The sequence below is a fragment of the Prenolepis imparis genome, unplaced genomic scaffold (assembly GCF_030444845.1).
Source record: "Prenolepis imparis isolate NDT839.2.m4 unplaced genomic scaffold, iyPreImpa1.0 SCAF_7, whole genome shotgun sequence".
Taxonomy (NCBI): domain Eukaryota; kingdom Metazoa; phylum Arthropoda; class Insecta; order Hymenoptera; family Formicidae; genus Prenolepis; species Prenolepis imparis.
The window spans coordinates 2,595,365-2,618,213 of record NW_028141165.1 but is presented as its reverse complement, the minus strand read 5'-3'; the positions used below and the strand labels follow the sequence as shown (position 1 = coordinate 2,618,213).

Genomic DNA, 22,849 nt, shown 5'->3' with positions numbered 1-22,849 from the left:
AAGCAGTGGTATCAACGCAGAGTACTGCGCGGCGCCGCGAAAGCTTCCGCGCCGCCACCACCGCCGCCGTGGCCGCCGCCGCCACCGCCGTCGCCGCTGCTGCTGCTGTTGCTGCTTCTGCTGGTGCTGGTGCTGGTGCTGCTGCTGCTGCCGCTGCCGCCGCCACCGCCACCGCCGCCGCTTCCACCGTTGCTGCGGCCGCAGAGTTGGATTACAGCGTATACGCGCCTTTCTCGATCCCCACCGTGCAAACGGTGACGTGGAACCAATGGGGTGCAAGAATACACCGAGAGGACGCGAGTTCGCACGAATTCCGTCGAGTCTGCGCAGCGGAGGCAGCGGTGGCGGCAGTAGAGTTCTCGCGAGTCTCCTCTACCCCTTCTTCTCTCTCTCTCTTTCTCTGACCTGTTCGTCCCTTGTCGCCTTCTCCACGCCTTCACCGGAGAACTACCACCTTCCTCTCGCGCGAGCCCTTCCGACATCCCCGACACGCTGCCCCCGGCCGATTCCGCCACGCGCGGACGCGTCCATCTGAGTGAGAGGCGCCACCGCGATCCCGAAACCGCTCTCTTAAGCTTTCCACCCCGCCGTCGCGAAACAGGCCTCCCCCGACCTGGGGAGAATGCGAGGGGAGGGAAGAGCTTGTATTTATTATGCGCCAGAACGGATCCTAGATCTTCCGTGCGAGCGAGCCAAGATTCTACTTGGTTTCTCTCCGTGAGAGACCACCTGCTATACGTTAGGAAGATTTAAGAAGATGCAGTGCCCGAGCGATTTCAGATACATTGCATTAATACACACCTCGGTGAATTTCAAATTTGGATCGTTAGCAATTTTTGAAGAAATATATGAATTTGTTTATTATATTATAATCTCATATGTTGAAATTCTCTCGCACCGATATACATTTATATAAAATTGTCAAAAATTTGATATGATTTCAATTATCATATTAATCATCAGCAGTTAAATTCTCAAATAATGTGTATATCGTGGTTAAATGTATATTCCCCTATAAACGAAACGTATCAAGATATCACAATTAACGCGGTGAAAAGCGGCTTAACGTTTTATCTAATCGCTGATTTTCATTCCACCGAATGATCTCGATTTTAATTGCTCCAAACGCTAAACAAATATTTCGAAATTGATGTAGTAGACGGAAATGTTCTCGGCAATACTCGAGCGGGTCCTACTCGCCGAAAGGTAATTAGCATAATAGCCGGAGTTTAAGGTTCAAGCATCAGCGAACTCGTTTCTTTTAACGTGCACCGTCATAGCTACAACCGGTGGTGCGCGCCCGCTTAACGATAGCGCTCCCCGGGAAAAGTACACTAAAGAAGTTCAATGGATGGCGATAAAGCACCGACGTCGCAAATGGTTGCCTCCACTCAGTCCGGCCCGTTATAGCAATAGGCCCGCGCCCGCTAAAACAACCGAAACTTTCGCGTAGCGAGCATCCGCGAGTCGAGCAGATGAAAAAGTTTCAGAGACAAATAACGGAGGGAAACGCGCGTAAACAGAAGTCTCGTGAGTGCATCCGCGAGAATGGGTCGGGAAGCGAGCTGGAACGAGTGTTGAGAAGGAGGGTGAGGCGAAGGGAGGAAGGGGCGAATCGCTGATTCTCAAGTCGGCGAAGAATAAGGAAGATATAAGTGTGAAGAGAGGGAGGGTCGCGCATTGCCATTCGTTCGACGAGCGCTCTTCTTCAGCGGGAGTTCCGAGTGTTTGTTCGACGCGGAGATTACTGTTTTCGCGAAAAGAGAGAGATGGAAGAAGACAAAGTAAGAAGAGGAGAGACGCGAAGGGAGAGAATCTCGGAGAAAGACAAAGGGCGAGAGACGAGGGAAAAGGGATTCGAGCATAATCACCTCCTTCCCATCTCGACGTCCTTGACGTCAGAACGGCAGAAGGTTCTTCTGCCTACCGTGAAGGGTTTCGATGGATTCTTCGGTGCCGATTGTTCGATCGACGAATTCAGACTCGCAGACACCCAGACCTCGAACCCGATCGATAGTCGTGTGTGAACGATTTGGCAGAATCGGTCGCGTTTACGAGGGCACTTCACTAACCGCCTGTGAAACGCGGTAACATGATTGTCGAGTAAGGTTGTAACTATCGAGACACAAGAGATTGGGCCAAACCGAGAAAACGAATAGATTAAAGAGGGGGAAAGAGAAACGTGTCAACGTTTATATAAAATTTACCATCAATCGCTTTCGAACGAAAAATGATATACCTTACACTTATTCATTAATTTGGTCGCAGAGAGATACGAAATGCTAAGAACGCTCATGATTTTTTAAACGTGTAACAACGGAGTTACGTTTTAATAAACCGGTACGGAGAAATTCTTCCGGGATATTCCGTCACATCGGATATGCTTCCGTTTAAAAAAATAGTTGATGACGTCAGCGGAACGCCACTATAAAGACTAAAAATTGGAGTGTTTGTCATTGTAAATGCTTGCAACGTTCAGAAAGGACGCTTTGTGCGCTCTTCGCGGCGCGGGAGTATCAAGCTTGTCATGTAAAATTATGTAAAAACATATTGTTATGTAAAAACATATAGCAAATTGGCAAATATTTGCAGATTTCAAATTAGAAGTCGTACCTCTCTCGAGCGCACTTGTCGCAGGGGAAGGTTTATTTCAGTGATTTTTAATAAACTCCACCCAACGTGCGCGCTTCTCTCTCTCTACAGCACTACTGTTTTCTATCTACACGTTATATTTTCAAATGTCATTCCGTTTAAACTGCACTCTTTCGTATTTAAAATACCTATCGTCAAATACAGAAACTGAAACGTTATAAAATACAAAGCGCGGTGAAACAATGAAACAAAAATAAAGCATTTTAGATAGAGTTTCCAACTATTTGCCATAGTTTCATTTAAAAAAAAAAAAACCGCAATACGCCATAGGCTTATGATAAATGGTGAAAAATTTAGTAATCATTGTTTAACTTTGCGCATGAGAGAAGTAATTCCCATTTTGTCGGGAAATTTTCAACAATCGCGATGGACGAAAATCTTCCAAAAACAGAGTCGTCAAGCGACGCGACAGAATGTCGCGCGCAATTTTCGGCAAGTTTACCCAGATTAATTTCGCTTTGATCCTTGCCCGACTAAAACCACGCATCACACAATCGCTTTAACGTTCATTATCGGTCGTCCCCGCCGCGCGTTTTATACATATTTTTAATTACGTCAACGAAATTAAAGCGGCGCGGCTGAAAGGCCGCCGCACCTCTTCTCCTTGTGGAAAGTTTAATTAACTTACTAAAAGCTTTGTGTCCCGGAGAAAACGATGTCAAAGGGGCCGCGGCAGCGCTTACCTGTAACAAAAATTATAATACGAGAATTATATACACGGACGACGCTGTGTATTAATGCAATAACACGTATTGTTGATTCAAACAAACGTCAAAAGATTTCTATTCAGTGGAGGAATAATATGTAATAATATATAGAGATAAAATTAATGAGGTCATCTGCTAAATTAAATCATTATCTGCTGTTTACCGCTAGATACTTTCTCGTACAATTAGCTTATTCATATCATTATGTGTAACAACAAATAATATAGATATAAATGGATAATGATACTGATATATAAAAAATACAGAGTAATATAGATAATAATATGAGATAGAGAAACAGAGAGTATACATATGACATGTTTATTAATTAATATAATAGCCCAACTTATGCGCAATTATTACTTCTCGTCAAATGAAATATCATATACACACGTGATCTAATCATATATTAATTAATTAGTCGGCGTTCAATCTCTATACTTTTCATCGTGTTGACGGTAATTTTGTGTACATACTTAGGACTATTTTAATCAGAACTACGCGAAAAGACGGAGAGGAGAGCAAACAATCTTAGTTTACTTCGATAAGTGTTTCATACACAACGTATATAAGATATATTTAAGAGAAACACACACATATATATATATATATATATATATATATATATATATATATATGATATTATCTCACAAACAATGTGTTGTAAAGTGCATAACAAATATAATTGAAATGTATTTATATAAATAAATAAGTTATACGTCCCAAGGAATTATGAAAAGTATAATGTACGCTTGTTAATATTAATATACATAAAGCGTTATGCATTTCCATCATATATTCTATTATAAAGCAAAGTTTCTCAGCTCTTAATTGTGCCAAGTTTGGCGTGAAATTTCCGGTAGCCGTGAAGCTAAAGTGGAAAACCTAATCGTTCTCAGAACGAAGGAGGCCGCGTATCGCGATAGGGACTGGGAATTGCTACAAACCTGCCCTAATATAGCGCTAATAACGTCCTAATAACGCACACAGGCGCGCATCGCGGGAGTAAGTGCGAAAAGGAAATCGCGAGGAGCTTTAGAACGATCGTTAATCCCGCCGTGCCGACGACTTAATACGCCAGGCAAACCGTTTCGCGCCCTCCCTCCTTTCGGGGCCTCCGCGCCCTTCTCTAAGTAAGCCCCGGCGAAATTACTCGGGGAGTAAGCAGTATGCAGATCGCGAAATCGCGACGTACGTTAAGGATTAACCCGGGCGCCGCCGCGCCGGCCCCCGGAGGGGGAGAAACGCAAAGAGGATCTCTGCCTGCGCGAAATCGGCAAGTCGAAAATCTCGGAATGCCGCGCGACAGCTGCGGCACTCGCCGTTTAATCTATTTGATGCCCTTCCATCCCCCTCTCCGAGCACCCTTCAACTATTTCTGGAAACCGTCGAGCGAGTCTCCTCCGAGTTTAGCAAAGAATAACCGACCCGCGGATCGTATTATCGCTTCTATTTAGACAGCTTTCGCGTATTAAAAAAAACAGGTGTGCTAAAAAACAGGTTCTCTTTGGAGAGAAAATGTGACAAAGGGTTTAATAACATAATAACTTTGATCTACCAATGCGAGTGGAAAACAATGTGTCATTTTTTTGGCCAATAAGTCCAGTGTGTTAATAAAGAGAGAGGTGAGTCGATAATAGAGACAGCAGAAGTCATTACACGTTTACATTTCTACCCGAGCGATGATCCCGGAATAATTCGATATTGAAAAATCGTCTCGTCACCCGCGCATTTTCGAAGACTCGATTACGAAGAGTCGATTATGAGTTGGATTTTCATAGACGCGCGATAAATCGCTCCCGATAATAATCCATTACGATTTCTTGCACTCAATCTTTCCGTCAATCGTCCGCATCGCTCGGCATCAATCATCCGCCGTAATTTAACAGGGCGGGATAGCTGCCACGTAAACGAATTTGGCGCACCGTTTCGCGGATGACCGCAATAATGATTCATCCAAACGAAATTATGCATCGTAGATTGCGAACCGATAACTATCGTCCATACGCGTCCATCTGAAATTATCGAACGCGAGGAGAAAAAAGTCGGTATATCCCTTTTTCGCTCGGGGGAAACTTTTGCCCTTCTCTCCCCAGGAGAATTCGCTCGTTTCGCTTTCGGAAAATATCCATTCGAATTACCCGATCGCTCCTTTCTCGCCGATCACATTTGCCTGCGCTGTAATCGACGAATCTGTACGCGAAAAATCAACCGAGAAGAGAGACTCATCATGACGAGTTTGCGGAATCGCGATTACGCGATAGAAGTGTAATATAGAAATGAAAAAAAGGCAAAACGAATTTTCGCTGCAAGTGTGTAAAATCCTTTCGCTCGCTTTATTAACGAAATGTCGTCTCTCGTCGTTTGACCGAATATATTGAATAAAATCGCACAGTTGATAGATACATATAATAAAAAAAAAAAAATATATATATATATATATATAATATATGTATAATAAAATGTATCTTTCTTGCAATCAATTAAACTTTAATTTAATAATACAATTCGCCTTTTCTTTAGAATTTTCTCGGATGTCTGGAGTGAAACCGGTATCAGGTAGCCAAACGCATTGATGCTCGTTAACAAATTCGCGATTCCGATATTAATCGGGCATTACGCGCCAGCTCTAGATCCACCGAATGCAAATTTGCAGATAGAGATTCGATATTCGCGCTAACGAGCGCCAGTCAGATAAACATTTCAATGCGACGACGGAAAAGCGATACGATGAGCAATAATGCGGCGGGCTCGTTAACCATAACACACGTAATCATATGCTTTCCCAAAATGGACAATTCATAAACCACCGTATCAAGGGGGAGGGTTCTCGTGTTTCGCGCAAACGCGGAGAGAGCCCGAGAACGACGATATTTAAAATAAATATGTTGTTCGATATTAAATAGCGATCGCAAGCGTTTTACGCTTTGTCGAGAAAAAGTGGGACCGGTCAGCTAGAGATATTTTACACGCGACGGCGGCCCTAGTTAGCCGCCTAATCATCCCCCGACGATCAAAAACCAACGGTTTTCCGGCGGATTTCTCGACGGAACCGATTTTATCCGCCGGAAGTCACGCGATGCGGCGGAAAACTCTTACGGCAGCGAATCGCTCTTTATCTCGTCGCGCGCGTAGCCACCCTTTCCCTTCCCCTCCTCTTCGAGGGGGGTCAGTCGTCACGGTTTCGCAATCGTGACAGGCAAGTTTTCACGATAGCAGGATAGATAAAATGGAGCGACGATGACGGATGGATCGTAATGACGTAAATACAGAGATATTTACGGACTCGCAGTCCTTTGAAAGATGAAGATGTTAATATAAAGAGGAGAGATAAAACATATTAAAGTTTTTTATAATTCGTGTATAAAGCGTGAGTACATTTCAACACGTAAGATGATTTCGTAAGAAAATCTCTCTCTATAATTTTATAATATAACAGCATTAATTTATAATTTATAATATAAAAGCTGAAATCTTCGAATGCTAATAACTGTGAAACTCTTTTATCATCGTGATATAAATGAATAAAATTGGTTACAACATTACGGAGAATGTCAAAAGTTTCCACAAAAATATTGTATGACATATTCTTATGTATGCAGAACTAAACTTTCTACAAAAATTTGCATATTTAGTTTTATTTATTAATATAAGAACATTTTTGATTCAATTTCAAAAATTATATTTTCAAATATTATCATGCATATTATATATCATTTATTATTATGTGTGTGTATCATATACATGTATTATTTGAGCATTATATAATATATGAAAAATTTAGCCGGAAAATTTTTATGCAATTTTGTGATGAGAAAAGAACAGTTATTATAACGAGTATCAAGCGAATTTATTTTGAAATGTTTGTTTTATAATCTCTCTATTCTTTTATATGTGCAAAATAAAAAGTTAAGATATGTCTTCCTTTTCAATTTGTGAAATATTAAAATATTAAACGATTAATTCAAAATTATAATTTTTTCACGTCAGATTTTATATATCGAGATGTGTCTCTAGATTATCTTATTAAAATGAAGTATTTTTCAACCCTAAACACTCGAATAAGTGCGTATCGCAGGAATCAATCTCTTTTTCTCGCATCCATAACTGCGGATTCGCGAAATCTGCCTAATCCCAACGTCGAGGGAGGGGGGGTGAAGTAAATGCCGGGGGAAGGGGGTTTCCTGTAGATTTCAGTTACAGCCAGCAGGAAGCCAATAGTTAGGCTGTCGCGGGTAATAGGGGTTGATGCATGGCTCCCACGGCGCGGCTCGGTCCCTCTCGATCTGCCATTCTTCCGACCATCCCCCCTGCCTCTCCTGCTAGCCCTCTCTCTGTTCGACTATCGCCCCCTCATCCTCCCTCCCTCGCTATCCTTGTCGGATCCGCCGAATCCACCATTCTGCTCGTCTCGCGAGTCACTCTTTATTTATTTAGAGCCCCGAGCGACCGGCCATCCGCGGTCTGCACGAAGAGTACTTGGAGTTTCCGATGGGATTTAACCGTGCGAGGAAGGACGAAGGCAGCAGGGATTCGACGGGTATAGAGATAGAGGAGAGAGAGAGAGAGTGAGAGAGACCCCTCTTCCCCTTGTTCGCGGTCGATCTTCACCGGTCGATTCTCCATTTCCGCTGGTTTCGTCTACGCGAGAGTTACCGTCGTACGTCGTCGCGATTTCCATTTCGGCCTCTTCTGGCTCCCAGCAGGCCGATTACGTTCCTGGACACTCTCACCAGTCTTTCTTACCTTTCCTCCCAACGCTTCCCTGATCGACTTATTGTTTCAAGAAACTCGAGATTGCGAATCTCCATGTTGAGAAACATTTTAAAATATGGCTTTAAAGTCTTTGACATTTGGAGAAATTATTGAAAAATCTGGATCATCAAATTATTCAACTATTAAGTTAATAATCGATCGATTCGAGAAGAGTATCGGTAATGATCGAAAATAATCGCCAGGGAATCGATATGACGACCTCCCGATGTTTCTGTTCCAAAAATTTATCGCCGGGTTTACTTAACTTATTACGTCCGAGCGCAAACGCAAGGACGTATAGGAAAACGGGGAAAGAAGAAAGATACTTTAGCGGGAGATCCACAACGAGAAGTGAAAGCTCAGGGCAGTCCGGTCCGGAGACGAAAATCCCTTTCGTCGATACCTCACCCTCGGAACCGAAGGATTAGCAAGGATCGAAAACTCGGGTGATTTGTAGCCGACGGGCAAATAGAATCCCGACACGACCAACAAGGTCTTCGCGCGATGGAGAAGGGAAAGAGCTTGTTTGCACGACTAAAGCAACAACGAAAAACATTTCTCGTGTATCGTTTGTTGGCCAAACAGCCAGATGCGAGAGATACACACGTCTCGTCGACACCGGCATGCTGCGCATCGTCTGCAATTAACTCTCCAATAGTAACATCCATCTCTCATTTCAACATTTATATTTACATTGTGTGTATGCATGCAATTATGTATATAAAATTCATGCAATAATTTTCATCGGTATATAGATATATAGGTATATAGAGGCGATTTAATTGAGAAAATTCGTCGCGCGATTCGATTCACGACTCGACCAACTTTTACCGGTCGCAAGCAAACACGAGGGCAAGGAGCGCTTCCGGATTAACAAGTTTCCATCAGTTCATTACCCTACCTACCCGGGTAAATAAATCATTGCCGCGAATTGCGTCGGCATCCTTCTATCCCTCCTCTCCCATCTTCGCCGCGATCTTCGTCGTCTAGTTTCGACATCTTCGAGTTTACCTCCGGCGCAACGAGCCATGACTCTCGATTAAGATCTCGTTCGAGAGACCGAAATATATATACACTTGCGCGCGTGTGTACACCTCGGTGCTTGTGTACTCAACCGAGTGTACGTAGCTCGTTTCTTGCTGACAATTGCGTCAGAATGCGAGACGAGGATCGTCATTACGTAACAGATGCGAGACGGCGGGGTGAAGCCACTCTTAAATTACCGGTGGATCGTCGTCTAACAATTTCCCGGGTCTTCGACGAATTTCGACGATTACGAGCTTCTAGTTTGCGCCTCAATTTCACGACGGATTTCAAGAGAAACGCCGATGGATTTCAATCTGCTAGCGCCGGAGATATTCCGCGTGCTTATAAAGTCATTAAGTTTTTAAGTTCTCCTCTTACCTCAATTTTCTGGTTTCGACGGATCCTTTGATTTGAGACGACGTAAAAGAAATTTAATTATTTCCTTCACGGGTAAATTTGCAAAAGAAATACAAAATACGTGGAAACTTTTTGCACGGCATAAGTTGTACTATGTAACGCGTGACACAACTTTATTCTGTTCCTCGTCGCGAGCGACAAGGTTACGCGATAAGAATATCGCAGACACGCGGTGTCATCATTTTTCTTTTTTTATGCAACTGATAATTTTCAAAGGCGCCTGCGATAAAAAAAATGACCGACGTGATGCGCATTAAAAGCATAATTTAAAAAAAAACGCGGCTCTTGTGCCGCAGAGAATCCGCGAACGACTCTGTTAGTCCTACACGAAGCTATCATCGCGAAAAAAATGCGCAGAGAATTCGCGACCGGATGAATCGATCTTCGACCTCATCGCCGGGACTCGAACATTAATCGGGTAAAAGACGGTACTTCCGTTTCTCGGTCTATTCGTGGTCTATTCAGGAGCATTTTTACTACGTTCCATAAAAATTCTTGATCTAATACCTCGAGGCCGAGATAAAGTCAAGTAAGGCCGAAGGAAAGAGCTGACGAAATACAGGAAGTGAAATAAAAGCGGGAGCGGCATGGCAGCGCGGACAGACCCTCGCGTAACCTCCGGATCTAATAAACCCTAAGCCTATTAAATTCGTGAAATGAAAAAGAAGATATAATAGGGCCTGGAAGCCGGGCGAAACGTAATCTTGCGTCGGTCTTGCGTGAAAATCGGAGCACAGTTCCCTCCCCCCTTCCCCTTTGTCTCCCTTAGAATGCACCGTCAAAATAAATGTACACACTGTTCATAGATTGCTCTTTTCGTCCTTTCGTGAATAGAACAATCCGCGCGAATAAAATTAATCGGATCTCGAGAAAATAGATAAAATTCGTTTACGCGATCCAAGTTGAAAGGTCATCTTCCCGCACTTCGATTAATTCTCGATCATCATGGTTAAATGCGGGGTAAAACTTGCTAAACTACGCCGACACCAATCAGCCGAACGTTAAACGGAAGTTTGATAACTCTCAGTTTTAATCGTAGTTTAATTTCTTCTTTACCCCGACTTTGGAATAAAAATCTATTTAGAAATCTATATAAACGCGTGGACTTGGAATATTATTTCGCGATACTTAGCTGAAGGGAGCACGTGTCTCTCGGATGCGTTTTGTTTTCGAAAGAGAACTGGTTGCAATTCCTTCGCCCGAAGGACACATTTTCGGGGGGACCAACTCTCACTCAGTAAACGCGTTTACTCGCGTGAACGCGCACGAGTCGACAGATGCTCTCTCAGCTGTACGTACGTACTTTGCAAAGTTCGAGGCCCTTCGCGGAGACGAAACACGTGATGCGAATCATCTGCAAGATGATAATATCGGGTGTCTCGCGCGCGAGAAATCCATCAGAGTGTAGCTTTCTCAGAATGTAGCCTTCGAGTGATTTTCGATAAAACTTCTTACACGTCTCATGCAAACGTTTTATTATTCATAAAAAAAATCATGAAGCGTAAAGCATCATTAAATCATATTGTGCTCTATTAAAAAAAATTAATTATCATTATTTACTTGTAATTAAAAGCAATATTACATTAAATATTTTCTAGTTGAATGATAAAAGTGAAGATTACATAATGCACTTCTCTCTTTCATCTTTTCTCTCCAAAAGTTAAATGTCACGAAATGTCGTTCGAAAAAGAAGAAAAAAAAAGACTCCACTCTACTGCTCGCGAACCGCTTTGAGATAGATAAGTCGCATTAGGCGAAACGTTTAAGCGCGGATCGATGCGAAATAGCGAACGTAATCTGTAAATGAACGAAGCAGCGACTTCCGGGAGCTCTAAGCAGCCGGGGCTGACTTTGATTAATCGCGCGAAAAGTCCAGCTGCAAAGGTTCCGCGAACCTTTACGTATCCGGCTCTAAATTGGCGTAATTCCTTCGAGCTACGTTCGACTTCCACCGGTTGGGGGATTTCTTAGTTTTGTCGCATCCCCATTTATCCCCGATGCACACGGAAGCATCAAGTTCTCTCCCCTTTAATCTTTCGCGAACGACCCTGTGCCAAGCGAAGCGTAGGTTGGAACACGGAGATTTCTCGCTTTGTGCTGCCATAAAAATGATAATAAACGATAACGCACTCGAAAAATGCACACCCCACGTGATATTTTATATATATATATATATATATATATATGCAATACTTAATATATTCCGTTTTTTGTCTCTCTCGAGTTTCTGACATTTCTTACGTTATTGCAATTGTAATCTCATGCATACACGTAAACATGGAATAAGCATCGGAAATGCAATTCGATCGCGAATAAAAGATGCAACGTCGCGTAATGTAAATTCGCGATCGAATTGCTATTTTTATGAGATTAATTCCAGGAGATGTACGAACTTAAATAGATTTAGGATAACATAAATTAATGATAATAAGGATAACATAAATTCCTATTCACATGGGAATGTAATTAAATGGGAAAATTCCGCAAAAAATTGCTCCGATTAGATACGTAGCTTCCCAAACGATTCTTTTAATCCGTTCCTGAAAGAAGCTACGTAAAGGTGCACCAAACGAAAGCGATAAGATAAAAACGTGCAAAAGCTAAGAGAATGAGTGGCGCCGTTGAAGCAAACGTTATTTATAGATCATCTTTCTCGGGCAGTAATATTTAGTGATACGATGAAATAACACTTATATTGCATATGACAAGCAGAGTAAATTGATATTCAATTACGACGTTATTAATTGAAGATTATATTGCGACTCACTATTATAATGCCCGCAATTAAACTTGCATGGAAAAAAAAATGTCCAGCAGAAATTTGAAACGTAAATCTGCAAGAGCACAAAACGTCATACATAGAGATTACAGTTACGAATTCAGAATATTTTCTCTGGTCGCTGTGTTACGTATTCAACGGTACCAAATTGCATATATTGTGCATAGGTAATGCGTGCTGACGTCATCCTACACGTACAATAGTATTTAAAAACGCAACTCGTGACTTGGTTTTCACACGATTATATCTTTATCTTATCTAAAAAAAAATCCCACGTAAGAATGGAGCGATAATCTTTCAAACGTTAACATACCGCGCGTAATTCGATAAGCTACAACAAAACTCCTTAAAGCCAACGTCTACGTAACGTTACAAGTACGACAAAGGAAACCCGATCGCACCGATCCGAGGAACAGTAGGAATTTTGCAAAGGCACTGACGTTCGATCACCGAACGGAAGTTTCGCGGCGAAACGCCGTCACGTTACGCAAAATGTTTGTAAAAACATCGAAAGAGAAAAGAGAGAACATTCGACAAACTTTGCGAGTACGTACTTGGGTATTTTCGTTTTTCCTTTCCGGTCGAAACCCCGATAAGCGGCGATCACCCACGCGGACAAGCGGAGCCAGTAACACTCGACCACCCATGGACGCACCCAACAAACCCACACACGAGGAGAGGAGGAAAGAGAGAGGTACCCGCGCACGCAGGAGACGGGTCCACGTACAGTTCAATCGTACCCTTAATTAGCGCACACTCAATTAAACACGCACGAGCGCTCGCGGACCCGCAGAGGCTGCGTCGCGCGCGCGCGAGTTTTTGCTTTTAAACTGCGTTAGAGGATCGAATTACGGACAATTATACGTTGGCTGAGGGAACTGTTTGTTTCGCGCAAACTGGATTAAAGAGAGGGCGAGAGAAGCGGTCCCGTAAAGGGGAGGTTTTTCTTTACAAGTATATGTATCCCCGCAACTCTCTGTCGACTTCTCTTTGGATACTATATATCTTTATGTATAGCGCAGCTTCTCTCCAACTTTTTCTTCAAACGATGTCAGAAGTATAAAGTCAAGATTCATCTTTGATAATATAATTTAAAGACATCTCTCGACACATATGTGCTAAGAAAATTAATAATTCTAGACTGAATGTACGTATTTTAATTTTTAATATGTTTCATAAACTAAAATATTATATAGATTTTAAAATTTTAATCTTCATTTTATATATAAAAGAGTGTAAAGATCATGAAATATAAACATTTAAAAGTAAATTCGCTTGATACTCATTGCGAAAGTAAACTGCTCTCTTCTCATTACATTAAAGATGTGGATTCGTGAGGAAAATTCAGATATATAAAAATATTATATTATAAAAATAAAAATAAAACTATCTAAAGATAAATTTTACACATAGAGTCTCGTTTTTCTGCGAAAATTTTAAAAATGTGGAAATCTTTTCCATATGTCAAACGCCCTTAAACTATTTTATACTAATATTGGATAAGAAGAAAGTTTAAAAGTCTAAAAAAAATCTAAAAGCAAATTAAATTATTATCACAAAATATTTGTCACAAAAAAATCTCATAGATATATAGTGAAATAAGATTCTTGTATTTTCATAATTTATTGCACCTTTCATCAAACATCTCAATTTTATTTAACGACGGAGAGAGAAATGTAAAATGTAGAATTTTTTAAAAGTAAAATAAAGTAAAATAAAACTAAAATAAAAAGAAAATTGATTCTCGTAATGCACTTTTATATCTGTATGACGCATATTGGTTAAATATTGCGACGATAACACTGTGCAGAAACACATATAGCATCGTCGCGCATTTTTACGCAGATGGCTAGTCTCTTTCATACTTCTATCTAGTTATGGATTTTATCGCTTCCCTCTCTCTCTCTCTCTCTCTCTTTGTCTCTGTTTGTCTTTCTCTCTCTCTCTTCGGAAACACGAGTGTGAAGAAGCATTATATGGTATAACAGAAGATAGCAGCACGTCTCGAGGCAATATGCGTTTTCAGATTCGACACGGAGCCGCACTAAAATCGTTACGAGGCCTCAACTTTCCATTTGCCATCGGCGCGGATACTCCTATTTCGCTATATTTTCCAGAATTGCGGCGGAAAGCGTTTATCGAAAGGCCACACACTGAGAATTTACTTCCACCTTTATTGCACTTTAATAAATAGGATTCCTTTCTCATTAGCGAGAAATAAAGCTTCCGAGCTAAATCGGGGGAAAAAAATATTGTTTCCTTCTTTCTTTACGCGAGCGAGATCAGAGTATGTAAAAATACCTTCCATTATTCCCGGCTATCCAAAGATTAAGCATCCATTTTACATCGAGAAGAATTCTCATCATCATCAGACTCACGCGGCTACGAACGCGAATTAAGTTCTTCATGAAACTCGTATCGAGCAGAGAGACGATCAAAGCACATTTTAAGCGATACATCGTATCTCCAGTCTTGTCTATATCGGCGATGGAGAGGAGAGATGGATTGTGCGACCGCATTGTCTAATATGAAGAAACTCCCGCCTATTTATTGCCCTTGTTTCAAGTGTATGTACCTAGTGAAGAGACAATGAATGTACGAAAAAGTCCGATGCGGCCAAGAATTACGAAACGTATCGAATATTTTATATATACATATGTATATGTATAAAATGTCTCTAAAGTAGACGTTTAAGATGTGCCGCTTTCCAGGACTCGAAACTTGAACAAGTATACTCTCGAGGCTGCGAAAAGGCTGCGAATGATATTGTGGGCGCGAGAGAGGGACTTTAATTATTTCTCGCGTACGAAAGTTTTCGCCGACCGAGCAAGGAGCCGAGATTAATTGGATGCACCTCGGCGTTAATGTAATTAAAATTTGATTTACTCCTCGGTTCCTTGCTGTGCTCTTTGTGCAAATCGTGAGCAATAACGTACGTTCGTGCCGTCGAAGATTAAAGTAATTATAATAGAGAGCGACGCGAAACATACCATTCTCTCTGTTTGTAATATGTCATATGCAATATAAGAGACTTTAATCTCTTTTGAGTTAACAAATAAATTTAATTATATTTTCTTTTTACCATTAAAAATTATACACATGTATTAATTTTATTCTATAACCCGACTTTGAATTTAATTTGTTTATTGACCAAAAAATGTTGTAGATTTGATTAATTATATTTTCTTCATTATTCATTTTGCATATATGTGTCGCACATTCGTCACTAGATATATAAATTGAGTCATATAATATGACATTTTAATAAAAATATTAATGCACACAAATATAATTTATATATTATACAATAATGTGACAAGAGAACTGCAAATTTAACAGGATTATTTCCCATATAAATACATTGTCTGTTTAATTAATTTTTTAAAACCATCTCTCTCTCGACAGAAATATACATATATGTATATAAAACATTTACTCCTTAAATTACATCAATTTTAAGTAATATACACTTCAAAATAATCAAATAAAAAAAACTTCAATAACTTCGATAATTTAACGATTTAAAATTATTTTACCGAATATAAAAACGTGTATCCAACTGATGTATATTGTATAAATAAATCAGAACATAATTAAAGCATGGATTATAAAGTCATAATTAAAGTTAAGAACTAACGCGAACCGCGCGACCGGTAAATCCTCTTCAACGAATAAATTATCGATTCCTATCAGAATAAATTATCAGACTCTTAGAGACTCTTCTTAAAAGCTCGCGCGCGGAAACTTCCTTCTGTAAATATCGGATATTTTGTGAGACGAATTTTATTTCATCTCCTCCTCCCTTATACACTTGAAAACAAATTTTCAACTGTGCTTACGCATCAACCTCCTGTTTCCATCGGTAATCTAAAAATCCCGTTTTACATCACTGATTGTATCGTTCGGTCTTTATCTCCTGTGCGGAAACTTTCGAGTGCTGAAGAGTTGACAAACTAAACGCGCGAGTGACGTGTTAAAGAACACGAGAGATTGTTATTCCTGTGAAAATCGTTTCGAATTCCGACAGGAAATATTATTAGATACATTTTAGCGAAACATCTTATCACCGACTGATTTAAAATACCTCTCTCCACCATATGTGTGTACAAAATAGCGAAAGCGCGGATCGCAACTTATTGACAAATTGGCAGATACGTCCATTGTAAATGTACTTGTAAGCAAAGTTTGCATAATCGATTTATATGTGAGAAACAAAATAAAAAACTAAAGTATATTTTTCCATGTACAAATTTTCAATATTTTTTCACAATTTCCACATAGTTTATTGTTTGTTAATTATTTAGATTAAAATAAAAATTCTTTTAGAATATATGATTTGTGAAAATAAATTAATTAGAGAATAATTTATCGTTCTATTATTCTCTCTAATAAATGTGTGAGTCTAATATGTCATTCGTCAAAATCCCTCAATGTCCAAACGTTCATCGCTCAAATATTATTGTTGACTGAGTGATACATACAAACACCATTTTTCCTGATTCAGTCTGTAATAACAAATGGTTTAGTGGATACCCGCGACAGTCAGTGTAATAGATATGTTACGTATTAAATTACTGGGTCACCAATTCTATGACAGGTTTGTGCGGAAGCAATTTATAGTAGACATATTTTTCAACAGTACATTACGTTAAATAAACATCAGCAATTTATCGTATGCATATCTAGAAAAATCTACCTGCCATCAATTGCGCCTGATTATATATTCCGTTGACGGGAAATATATTCTGTCGCATAAAAAAATAGCTTGCATATAGTGAGATTAATAATTTCTTAGGAGTGTCAGGGCGATTTAGTATCACGGGATCTCGTACAACGCTGATCTTTGTCATCGTCGCAAGCGGAGGTCGTGAAAAAAAATCACAATTTTCACCTTCTTTCGTCCTGATTGAACGTTCTTTTATCAACGTTTCCGCGCGCGGCGTAAAAAACGCATCATTTTCCAAAATTTCCTCAAAATCGGCCTTTCTTTCGAAGCAAAAATCCTTTCATCGAGCGACACTTATTCGATACGATCGACAGTAGTTTAATAGCGGCGTAAAAAGGACGAAGCTCGTAAATTGGGGCAAGTAACAATTACGGGAGAAATAATATATCGAGAAGAATCACACACGACGAAAGGATAAATATCGATAATGACGCGACGGCGGAACGACAGTCGATTTTAACGTGAAAAAACCGCGAAAACTAGTTACAAAACAAACGCGACGTTTACGCGACGTCATCATCGTTCATCAGAGCAATTAATTGACTCTCGAGTTTTCAGTATCGGACACACGACGCGTGTTTACCCTGGCGTTCCATTTTGACGAACGTCATTAATTTTTAACGGCCACGCGCCCGTGTCGCGTTACATCTTTTCGACACTTTGTTAACGATAATTAAAATTAATTGAGAGCCGGTATTGAGTTGATGGCGATCGGCGGACTGGGCGCACGCGATTTTTTACATCGCGCGCGGTTCCGCTCTTTCTCTCTCTCTCTCTCTCTCTCTCTCTCTGTCCCTCTCTGTTTCTCGCAGCGTTAATTAAAAACAATAAAATATTTTCACAAAGGGACGGTAACGATCCGCTCTCCGGCTTTTGATAAAAATAATGAACAATGACGCGCGCAATTATCCCCAGTTCATTTACGTAACGCTGCCCCCTCTCAGCCCCCAATTACTCGGCGCAAACTTTCGCAAATTATTTCGCATATAATGAAATAACATCGTAATTATGCGTAATGCGATAGCTGTTTTCATTACGTGTAATGCGATACATGCGACGGCTATCTCACTTCCGTTATTATCGGGCCGAGCTTGGTTCGCGCTCTCCTAAAAGCGCCCGGCATTTGCAAACCAAATTCACCGCAACGTGCATTAAGTGGAGTCGATTTAGTCTAAAAACATTTTTTTTCCGAATTTTGATTTCCCGCAACGTGGGAAAACATTGTATAATAATAATAATTCTCGCAGTTTCGAAAGAAATTTATGAGAGAAGAGAGAAATATCTCTTCAAAGTAATCATGAGCCAAATATATATGGGTTTTTATTGAGATTAATAATTTTTCATCTATTGTCTCTTATTTCTTCTTTTTTTTCTCGGAAGATAGATGGATATCAAATACGTGAGAATACTGAATTTAATTGTTATAATCGCACCGCGCGAATTCAAAGTCGCGGAGTTTTGTGGTTTTCGCTTGTCGTCTCCGAATCTTGAATGGATTGCGTTTCGGTGTTTGAGGCTCGCTCTGGTACACATATAGGGTGGAGTCGCATAAAAGCAGCGAGTCGGATTTCCATTAGTTTAATTACGAGAGGATGGGGTAGAAGGAGATAGTCGATGCCGATAGGGAGCCGTGTTTTCGGAAACTGCAGCTACTACGAGGCAATTCCACGCGGATGGAAACTCGCGTCCTATCATTATCGAGGAGCGAGATACGTACTCGTACGAGTATAATCGCGTGTGTGTTTGTGTGAAGAGTATGTGTGTGTGTATAAGTATATCGTCGCATAATACAAGAAATTGGCGTCGCATTATGGACACTTGGATTCTGAATTCTTTCTCATTTTCTCGATGCTTTAACGATATTGTTCAAGTAAAAGCAAATCTTTCTAAATGCAAAAAAAAAAGTTGAAGATATATTAATCAAAATTATATATTTATGATCTGTCAATCTTGGCGAGAAAAAACTTTCCTGATTTAATACTGCGAGCACAGAAATTCGCGGCACGGATAACGTATATCTGAAAAGTTGTCGAAGAAAAACTCTCGTCGACGAGTTTCGTTGGATTTTCTCCATTCATGGAATCACGACGAATGAACCGATCTAATCAAGTGATATTAACATTTTTGCGAAAAAAGAAAAAAAAAACATTTCAGCCACTTATTTTATCATCATAGAAGATCAATTTGATATAATTTGGCGCATCTATTTTAGTCGACAACTTAAATGCTTAATCTAGCGAAAGATTCATTGACGCATCCCCCGAAAATACTTGTGTTCTTGAATCGTCATCCTGAGTCGAAAAAAAAAAAAAAAAAAAAATATCGAAAGAGCGAGACGATATCGCGGAAATATCGGAGAAGGGAAAGAGAGGAAAGAGAGTCAGTCAGGTCAGGAGGGAATTCCATTTCCATGGAAATCGTAAATCGGCCTTCCGGCCAGGTATGTAATTAAAAAGCTGCATGCATCCGAAATGACTCCTAGCATTGTAAACTCCAGCGCGGCAAGAAAGAGAGCACGCATCGAGAGACGGCGAACACAGGAGGGATGTATGACGAACATTAACGGCGATGGTTACGGCTGCTGGAAATAGGCAGCGGGGGTGAAAGGGAGAGAGGGGAAACGCGAAAACCATCCGAAAGTTACCTCCTTCATCGCGATCATCGCTCGTCGTTCGAGGCGAACAAAGCTGCGGAACGCGCGCGGTCTATAAACGCGCTGAAAGTGCCGCAAAAAAAATATATACAAAAGAGAGAGAGAGAGAGTTTAACAATGGTTATTGTTTCAGGAGCCACGCTGTGTGTAAAACCGGGCTAATAAAATAGGGAAGAGGAAAGAGAGCTCGCGAGCGGAAACGAGCAGGACCGAGTCGGAAAAAAAATCGGTAGACGATGGAAAACAATCGCAACGATGCGGCCAACTTTGAATTGGGAATATTCGACTCCTCCACCTCCCCTTCCTCGTCGTTTCGATACGGCAAATGTCACGTAAGCCTTTTTTATCGTTCACGATTATACGCGATGTTTATCGAGAAGCTTATATATACGGCGACTAATTGTGTAATTTTTGAACTTTCGCTTTATAACAGGCATGTCAAACTCGTTTTGCATTACGGGCCACATGATCTATTTTGTATTAAGCTGAGGGCCGCATGTTTTCAATGTTCTTAGAATAAATAAAATACGATTTTTTAAATTATTATATTTAGTATATTCAATGTATATTATACATAGTCGCTTTATATTTATATCTTGTTACTTTTTAAAATAAAAATATTTTACGATTTTTTAAATAAAAAAAAAATAGAAACTATAATAAAAAATATTTTACTTTTTTTTATAAAAAACAAAAATAGAAACTATAATGAAAAATAAACAAAATCACAATTTAATATTATTTTTTAGAAGATATTTGACATCGTTTTTCACAAAACAATATTTTTGAAAAGATTTTCAAGAAGTTTCGGCGGGCCGCAGTTTTTTTGTTGGCGGGCCGCATGCGGCCCGCGGGCCGCGTGTTTGACATGCCTGCTTTATAAGAATGCCTTTATACTTTTCGCGATAGCGTTGCTACGGGATACAATGAATTCTAATATCAATTCCATTATCGCGCGCGGGAAATAAGTGACAATATCATTGTCTAAGATTACTTCGTAAGTTCTTATAAGATTATTATATTATATATTCCTGTTATATGAACTTATCTCTTATTACAAGATTATATCGGAAGAGATTACTAGTGAAATCTCTTCACACGTCTCTATCTAAGAAACTCTGTCTGTTTAGGAGAAGATAGGCGGTTCTCCCCGAAATAAGAAAGTTGTATCTTCACACGCGGAATTTGCGGGAGGGAATGGAAAAAGATGGATAGGGGCCGAGATACGTCGTTAGTCGCTTGAACATTAAATTATCGAGACGCGAGAATGCTTGATCGATTGTGATGGATCCGTCGTTTTACTGACACTCGACGCGAGCATATCATTATGTATACTTGATTCGGCTCATATTAGCACGCGATTAAGAAATCGATCGATTTTCCATGACTTGTTTTATTGTTTAAAGATTCGAGAATCGAGGTAGCACACAAATGAAGAAAACGAGAGGGGGAAAAAAAAAATGAAAACTAAGTATTCTCACTCGCCGTTTATAAACCGTGAGATATATCGGCGCGATGGGGACATCTCCGTGTAAGAATGATAATAAGGAAGAAAGAGGTGGATGAATCGGCCGGGACGTCGGGAACGTAATAAGGGATCCATTCGAAGTTTATAAACTGAATATTATTGAGATACTAGCTGCTGGTAGCGCAAAGAAGCGCCGTGACAGTGAGCGATGAGGCGGTTCTCCTCGCAGTTCTCCGATTTTCTATTAAACGTCGATTTATTTATGGAATATTCGATGCGACGATGGGGGAGGAGATGCCGCAGAGTTGAGAGCCCGACGTGGAAAATTCAAATCAACCCCACATCGCGCCGAGGAATTTTTCGCGAGCAATCTCTAATCCGCGAATCATTCGCGGGTTTCTTCCGAAATTACGAGCGAAAAGTATTGAATAAAATATAACAAGATACAAAATGAAGCATGCGTTTTACTTAAGAGACTTTCATTGCGAATCATCACAAGTCACTTCTAATTATATATTCTTAGAATTATTCACTATAACAATAAGAAATAAATCAATTTTTGCAAAGCTAGATTGAAACGGGAGAGCAAAAAAAAATGTATAGAGTATAATCGTTTTAGAAAACTGAGCGATAACTGATTATATAATCAAATCGAAAATTTTAATGAAAATAACCGGAAGAAATCGAGAGAGCTGCCAAATTTTTGACATTTATTCGTTTCTTCTCCGAGCGAAGACCCGGAGGATTCGTCGAATTTCGGGCAATATTGTTCGATTGTTCCGATGTGTTTCGACGACAATAACCTACTCGAGACGACAATAACGCGCTCCCGGGGGCAAAGGACCCCTCCCCCCTCTCTTCCTCGCCCCCGATCGAATATGCAGCGCAACGTGTCCGGCCCTAATTCCTCTGTTTGCGTATGCAAACGAAGAGACGAGGTCACCGACGGGACATTCACGGGCCATTCCCATCCTCTTCGTTTTGTTGCGTGTACAATAAGCGCGTGTATGTACGTGCAAACGATCAAGTGAGCAATCGCGACTCGATAAGAGAGGGGCATCTCTCTTCGCGATAAAAAGAATGTCACAATATAATTTCGAATCGAATCAAATGTGCATGTGAAATATATCAGAAATATTGCCGGAAGAGAAAGAATTCATTCGCAATTCGTTTGCACGCGACATTTGAATTTTTATACCAAGGCGGAGTGATCAATAAATTATATGGAAACTACTAAAGAAGAGAGAGAGAGAGAGAGAGAGAGAGAGAGAGAGAGAGAGAGAGAGAGAGAGAGAGAGAGAGAGAAGAGAGTAGAAATACAGTAGTAATAAATAAAATTAAAGAGAATGTTGAAAATTTATTATGACGTCGCGTCGTATATGTTTGTTAATCAGCTGATCGATATTACCTCTCGGCGGGAAATAAATATCAAGAGCTCGTAACGCATTTATTTAACAAACACAGCCGAGTGTTATAGAGACGCGGACGTATAACAAAACTCGGCCGAGAGTCGCGAGAAATGGAAATTAATTTGCCGCTCTCCCCGCAACAATCAAAATCGTTTCGAATTTGATACACGCGCGCTAGCTCGCTCGCTCGCGTGCGCCTGACAGGTGGGCGATGCGGTGCCCGGATGGAAATAATATGGAATGACGTCACGAATGGC

The 22,849-nt window shown here is 40.4% G+C and overlaps 2 protein-coding genes across 20 annotated transcripts in view; one reads left to right on the top strand and one right to left on the bottom strand.

Annotated features, from left to right (window-relative positions):
* Heph (polypyrimidine tract-binding protein 1 heph) overlaps positions 1-22,849 on the bottom strand; it is a 381,098-nt gene that overhangs the window by 207,885 nt on the left and 150,364 nt on the right. The gene's annotated exons all lie outside the window — the stretch shown is intronic.
* LOC145938413 (esterase FE4) overlaps positions 1-22,849 on the top strand; it is a 139,409-nt gene that overhangs the window by 26,669 nt on the left and 89,891 nt on the right. The window lies entirely within an intron of this gene.